Source organism: Lactuca saligna, chromosome 9 (assembly GCF_052625555.1).
Source record: "Lactuca saligna cultivar CGN05327 chromosome 9, ASM5262555v1, whole genome shotgun sequence".
NCBI classification, from domain to species: Eukaryota; Viridiplantae; Streptophyta; class Magnoliopsida; order Asterales; family Asteraceae; genus Lactuca; species Lactuca saligna.
The window spans coordinates 46,580,920-46,588,773 of record NC_136425.1 but is presented as its reverse complement, the minus strand read 5'-3'; positions in this window follow the sequence as shown (position 1 = coordinate 46,588,773).

Genomic DNA, 7,854 nt, shown 5'->3' with positions numbered 1-7,854 from the left:
GGAACAAGTCATAGTAGGCATGGATTGGCTGAGCCCTAATGGGGCGGTGATTAATTGCAAGTTGCAGTTAGTGAGGGTTCGCACTCCCAGCGGGGGAGAGTTAGTGATTCAAGGCGAGAGGCCACATCGCAAACTGATTCTTTGTTCAACAACGAGAGCGAGGTGCCACTTCCAGTAGGGTTGCGCATGTTATGTATCATATGTGATGGACACCCGGGATAAGGGTAAGATGACAGTAGATGATGTAGCAGTGGTGCGAGAGTACCCGGACGTATTCCCTGGGATACCTTCGGAGAGACAGGTTGAGTTTAGGATTGATCTGGTTCCTGATGCGGCTCCGATAGCCAAGGCACCATATCGATTGGTTCCTCCAGAGATGCAAGAGTTGTTTACGCAGCTGCACGAATTGTTAGACAAGGGTTTCATTAGATCGAGTACTTCATCATGGGGAGCCCCGATCCTGTTTGTGAAGAAGAAGGATGGGTCGCACCGTATGTGCATAGACTACTGGGAGTCGAACAAGGTAACAGTGAAGAACCGTTACCCACTCCTGAGGATAAATGACTTGTTCGATCAGCTTCAGGGAGCATCTTGGTTTTCCAAGATTGATCTATGCTCTGGTTATCATCAGATGCGGGTCAGGGGTGAGGATGTTCAGAATACAGCTTTTAGGACCCGTTATGGTCATTATGAGTTTGTGGTGATGTCGCTTGGACTCACTAATTCTCCATCCGTGTTCATGGATCTCATGAACCGCGTATGTAGGCTGATGTTGGATCGGTATGTGATAGTATTCATCGATGACATCTTGGTTTATTCCAAGACTCAGGAGCAGCATGATGAGCACCTAAGAGAGGTGCTAGAGACACTGAGGAGGGAGAGACTTTTTGTGAAGTTCTGCAAGTGCGAGTTCTGGTTACGTGAGGTGCAGTTCCTTGGTCGCCTCATCAACCAGAAGGGTATTCTAGTGGATTCGGCCAAGATCGAGGTTGTGATGTAGTGGGAGGTCCCGAGGTCTCCATCTGAAATTTGGAGCTTCCTAGGATTGGCAGGGTACTACAGGAGATTCATCCAGGATTTCTTCAAGATAGCAGTTCCACTCGCCCGACTAACCAAGAAGTCAGTGGTGTTTCATTGGGGGCCTAAGCAACAAGCAGAATTCGAGACTCTTAGACAGCGATTGTGCGAGGCACCGATTCTGACCCTACCGGAGGGAGTAGATGATTTTGTAGTCTACTGTGATGCCTCGATCATAGGTATGGGAGCAGTGTTGATGCAGCGGGGGCATGTGATAGCTTACGCCTCTAGATAGTTGAAGCCCTACGAGGCTAACTATCGGACACACAATTTGGAGTTGGGGGCAGTGGTGTTCGCCCTCAAGATTTGGAGACACTACCTCTATGGGGTTCGTTGTACCATCTACACGAATCACAAGAGTCTGAGATACCTCATGGACCAGCCGAATCTTAACATGAGGCAGCGTCGGTGGTTAGATGTGGTGAAAAATTATGATTGTGAGATCCTTTATCACCCAGGGAAGGCCAACGTAGTGGCCGACGCCCTGAGCCATAAGGCAGCAGCAACCCCGATCAGGGATATATGCCTGAGGATGATAGTGATTACTCCATTGTTGGAGCAGATTAGGGAGGCACAGGTCGAGGGCCTCAAGGATGAGAGGCAGAAGTGTGTGTGAGGATCGTGGGCCGAGTATCTTCCTTTGATTATGAAATTCGGGGATTGTTGACCCTTCATAGGAGGGTTTGGGTACCGTACTAGGGCCGAGTACGGAAGGTGTTGATGGATGAGGCCCATAAGTATTGATTTTCCATTCACCCAGGGGCGACGAAGATGTACAGAGATCTTCGACTCGACTATTGGTGGCCTTGCATAGAGCGGGATGTCACCTGGTATGTGGAGAGATGCATGACCTGCAAGAAGGTCAAGGCAGAGCACCGTAGAACCAAAGACAAGATGCAACCGTTAGACATTCCCATATGGAAATGGGAGGACATTACCATGGATTTTATCACTAAGCTTCCCAGGACCGCACGAGGAGTGGATTGGATTTGGGTCATAGTGGATCGGCTGACCAAGAGCACGCATTTTATATCAATCCAGGAGAGCATATCGGCTGAGAAGCTAGTTGACATCTATATGCGCAAGGTAGTGGCACGACACGGAGTGCCTGTTTCGGTAGTCTCAGACCGAGACGTCCATTTTACTTCCACATTTTGGAAGCGGTTCCATGACGAGATGGGGAATCGTCTTCATTTTAGCACTGCTTTCCACCCCCAGACATACGGGCAGAGCGAGAGGACAATTAAGACTCTCGAGGACATGCTCCGGGCATGTCTTTTAGACTTCGGTGGTAGTTGGGATACGTATCTTCCACTGGCGGAAATTTCATATAACAACAGTTACCACACTAGCATTGACCGTCCTCCTTTCGAGATGCTCTATGGAAGGAAGCGCGGGATTCTGATTTATTGGGGCGAGGTTGGTCAGCGAGTCATCGAGAGCATCGAGGTGGTGCTGAAGACCACAGAGTTGATCCAACAAGTTCATAGCAGACTGCAGACTGGGCAGAGTAGGCAGAAGAGTTACGCCGACAGGAGGCTTTTGGACTTGGAGTTTCAAGTGGGTGATATGATCCTCCTGAAGGCATCACCCTGGAAAGGTGTTATCAGGTTTCGGAAGAGGGGCAAGCTGGGCCCCCGGTTCATTGGTCCTTTTAGGGTTTTGGCCCAGGTGGGTCGGGTTGCTTATCGGTTGGATCTTCCAGCAGAGCTCAGGCAGATCCACAACACTTTCTATGTTTCTCAGTTGAGAAAGTGTTTGGCGGACGAGTCAACAGTTATACCCTTGGATGATATTCAGGTTGATAGCAGCCCAAATTATATCGAGAGACCAGTGGCGATCTTAGATCGAAAGACGAAGACCTTGAGAAAAAAGGCGGTTCAGTTAGTGAAGGTGCAGTGGCAGCATCGAAAGGGTTCTGAGTGGACATGGGAGTCCGAGGGGGAGATGAGGGAGCATTGTCCAAAATTATTTTCAGATACTGCAGCAGCAACAGCTGACTTCGAGGACAAAGTCTAAGATAAGTGGGGGAGAGTTGTAATGCCCCATTTCTGGTATGTGATTTAAATTAATTATTTTCATTTCTTAAGGGGTACTCGACGAGTCTATAGCCCGAATCGTTGAATTGGGTCGGGATGATCATGCAAATTGAGTTGGCTACTCGACGAGTCCAGACGCTGGGACTCATCGAGTCCTCCTGTCTGCATGAAGCCCTATTTTTAAGGGTTTTCACCCTATTTAAACGCATTAATGCGCCCCAAACTCACCTCCATCACCCTCAGAGCATCCTTTACCGAACCCTAGCCCCCTTAAAAAGTGTGTGAGTGATTGTTACTTTGTGAAGGAACTTTTGGAGCAAGTAGAAGAATGAGAAGGTTGAAGAGTTCAAGGAAGAGGAAGTAGATCCAGAACACACTCATTTGTGGTCATCTTTTCTGATAATAAAGTCTCCATCTTGCTTATTGATCTAGTAGATCATGTTTGTCCCCAAGTTGTTGCTTTTATGCCCAAAAACCCCAAATCCTTTGTGATAAAGCCTTATGATCGGGTTATACTTCAGATCTGGACCCTTATTGTATTCTAGAAGTGTAAAGTTTCAGTTCTGGTCGTGATTGGGGTCCCTCTTGAGCTTAGAAACCCATAAGGAGCCTAGATTTGGCATTTCAAGCCTTTAAAGCCATGCATGCACGTAAAGTTTGCAACTTTACATGATAAGCATGCCCTAGAAGCTTGGATCTGTGATTTGGAGCCACTGCATGGATTAAATCAAGTATGTATGGAAAAAGAACTGAATGGACTCGGTGAGTCGCGAGTTTGACTCGGCGAGTCATATGAAGATAGCTGTGGACTCGACGAGTTGTATGAGCAACTCGGCAAGTCCGATGAATATTTCCTTAGACTCGACGAGTTGTTCATACAACTCGGCGAGTCGAATGATTTTTCCCGGTTAAAGTAGAATTTGAGTGAAATGGCTTCATTCCTTCTTAATTACACACAAAGTTAGCAACTTTACGTGTTCAGATGGTCCCAGGAGCTTAGATCTGCGAGTTAGAATCGATTGTATGAAATATGTACGTTAGGACTCGACGAGTCGAGTCGCGAGTCCCCCATCTTTCTTTGATTTGTGAGTTCAGAGTGGACCAGTGAGTAGGGAAGGGACTCGGTGAGTTAAAGTCAGAGTTACTAATAGAGGGACTCGACGAGTCTGCGCCCTGACACGGTGAGTCCGGTAAACTGCAAGTTGCTTTTGACCAGGGGTAAAATAGTCATTTTACCCTGAGGGCATTTATAAGTACCTGATCTAGTGTTTTTGGGATTTGTAGTCGGATAGTTCCGGAGCAGCAGTTAGCCACTTTTAGAGTTAGCATCTCAGCAACCAACATTACGAGGTGAGTTTTCCTTCCAGTAGGAACGGGTCTATGGCCACAATGTCGGCCCGTCAAGTTAGCAGTAGTTTCGTACTTTGGTTGGATGTAGTAGTTCAGTGTGCTTGATGTCTTTGTGATTCAAGAATGTCCTTGTGTTATGTGTTCCGGATTTCGGTCCGATGCAGTATGCAGTATATGTGTTTATGCTAGTTTATATGTTTATGCTATGCTAGGTTATGCTCAGTCAGTTTTCGGACTTCGGTCCGATGCAGGGGACAAGGTCCTAGTCAGTTCCGGATTTCAGTTCAATGCAGTTAATTCCAGACTTCGGTCTGATGCAGGGGACAAGGTCTCAGTCAGTTCCGGACTTCGGTCCGATGCAGTTTCCAGACTTCGGTCTGATGCAGAGGGAAAGGCCCTGGTTAGTTTCGCACTTCGGTCTGTTGCAGTTTCCGGACTTCGGTCCGATGCAGTTTCCGGACTTTGGTCCGATGCAGTGGGCAAGGCCCAATATGTGTTTATATGATATTGTATGGTATGTGGTAGTTTGGGGGAGCTAACTATGCTTCGTTCTTCCAGTTTTCAGTTTTGGTTTCAGGTACTTCCGCTAGCAAAGGAAAGAGCTCGGGTTGATGACATCGCACACACCACAACTTCAGTTTCTTTTATCCTTGGAGTTTGTTTCAGATATTGTGATATGTTGATACAGTTCTCTTGTCATGACACATCTATTTTAACTTTTTGGGATTTGTGACGTACGTTTTCATTATATATCATGGATGATTATTAGCTTATAGCACTATTTAAACAAAAAATTTGGGTCGTATTTTGGATCGTTACAAAGGTTACTCAGGTCAATGGCTTCGGAAGAAAAATTTTGGTGAAGTTTGAACTACATTGTCCGTTGTACCGTTTCCGGATTCTCCGGAACAAGCTCACTCCCCTGACACTTACTAATGTCTATTTCTCATCAATGAATCCGAATGACATTCTTACTTTGGCCGCCTACTTCAGAGAAAATCAGAAGGATGACCTTAATATGGAAGCCTATCATGTTGCACTAAGCTTACTAAAAGATTATGTTGTAGAGTTCAGCTAAAGAGATTATGAACTTCCCTATCTTTACGGAACTGAGAAATTTGTTCCTAAGATAGATTTCATCCTTCGAAAAGTTGAACTCCTCGCAGATGGTCCTATTGAAGAGCCTGTTTAGGGTTTGTCTACATTACAAGAAAAACAAACAAGAAGGACTGCTTCCAAGTCCTGGACAAACAACTGATTCCTACCAAAGCTCTAAGGAAATTCATTTCGCGTGCATCCAAGACTGATACTCTAGAACATGTGAAGGCAAAGTTTTTGAGTCATCTGGCATGGTACATTGAAGTTCGTGATTGGTTGTTCCGGGCCTACACCTTCATCAATGAAGAAAAGATCTAAGCTTGTTGGATTGCTAAGTTCACTTAGGGGAGATTGTTGGAACCTGAAAGTGAACATCTAGCAATCCCAAGTACTTATTCTGAAGCTTATTGGTTCCGAAGTGAAAAGTGCTCTGAAATCTTTCCGGAGCTGAAGAGAAGAAGAAGAAGAATAATGTGAAGAGGAACATATTCCGGAGTGACACTCACGTCCGAAATGTATGCTGATCCAGAAGAACATCTCTTTTGTCTTTTGTCATTTATTAACCTTGTATTGATGTAACGTTACATAGGAATTAGCCTTATGTTGTATTCGACAATCAAAATGCCAGAAATAGTTCTATTGTCCAGTCCGATGAAAGTTACTCAGTTAATTCACTATAACATTCTCTCCTATATAAAGGAGCTTTCAATACAAGTTAAAGACGGATCTTTTGCTCAACTTTTGGTATTTACTTAGTTATCTCAAATCTTTCAAACATTCTTATTGTTCTTCATTTATTAGCTTTACTTTGATCATTTACTTTTATTTTTCATTTAGTTTCTTGATCATTTGTTTAATATAATATCTAAGACTTGACTGGTCTTTCTAGTCTAGACTTGAACTTCATATTGTAAGCAGACATTGATCTTAAGCATTCATTCAAGGTTTGTATTCTCAAAATTTGTCCCTGCACAACTGATCAAATTCTAGTTCTCACATCTTCCTCTTTTTCCCTCTACCTTTCCTGATTACCAGGAAAGGGGTAGAGTTTGGAGTAGGAGTAGGAGTGGTAACAACCTACTTTCCTTTAAGACTTGTTTCAGCGGTCTTAAGGAGTCCTTGAAGCTTGCTGAGGGTAACTTCCTCCTTGTTCATGTGGTATGCCATGTGGAATTGATCATAACACGAGGGTAAGGAGTGCAAAATGATATCTATTGCCAACTCCTCAAGGAAGTTCACATTTAGCTTCAGCAACCGGTCCACATACCTTTGTATTTTCTCCAAGTGGCCGGTGATGGGTTCACCATCCTTCATTCGGCTTGTTATCATGGAGCAGATAATGTCATACCTCTCTTGGCGAGCACTTTGATGGTAGCGGTCCATCAAGTCCTGGTGCATCTCAAAAGGATAATAGTCCTCATAGGACATTTAGAGCTTGGTTGTCATCGTGGTCATCATGATACAAGCCACTTTTGTGGCATCTCTCTCATGCGTCCGGAATTCAGCAATCTCCTCAGGAGTAGCAGTTGACTCATCAATTTCCTTTAGCTCCTTGTCAAGGACATATTCCTTGTCCTCGTAGCATGTGACCATCGTGATGTTCCGAATCCAATCCATAAAGTTGGAACCATCAAAGATGACTCTCCCACAAAGGTTCATGAGAGAAGGAGCCAGTAAGGATTAAGCCAGAATCAATATTGTTGGAAGACATCTGAAAAGAAGAAAACAAGTTTAGATTAGATATAAAGATAGTCCTTAATAAAACACCCAAATGTAATATCATGGCTAGGATCCAATCACTATATATTATAACTTAGAAGAGGGATGTCATAATCTAACCTATAACATATTTGAAAGGTAGGTGAATGACGATTCACCAATTTCCACCATGAAAAACGAAATATAAATTATTAGGTTTTTAATTGGTTTTAGAAACTCCTAGATTCTTTTTGAGATTCCTTAAACTTTTCAATGGCATGTTTCAATCTCGAGTGTGCCCTTCATGTTTTGTGACTGAGATACCAAGGATCACAAAATAAGGTGTGAAGTAACCATGCAAATTACTAAGTACCCTTAATGTTTTCACTTAAACGATGTGCCGGTTAACCACACGCGCTCCACCGACCTATGAAAAAACTTAACTCACCCTTTGCCTACCTTGTTAAGTCCAATTTACTGTGCCGGTTAACCACACACGCTCCACTAACGACTTAATCAAAGTTCAAAGTATAATTTAATGGGTTAGCACTTTATTCACATTTTCCTAAAGTAACTAAGATTGGGAATTAAT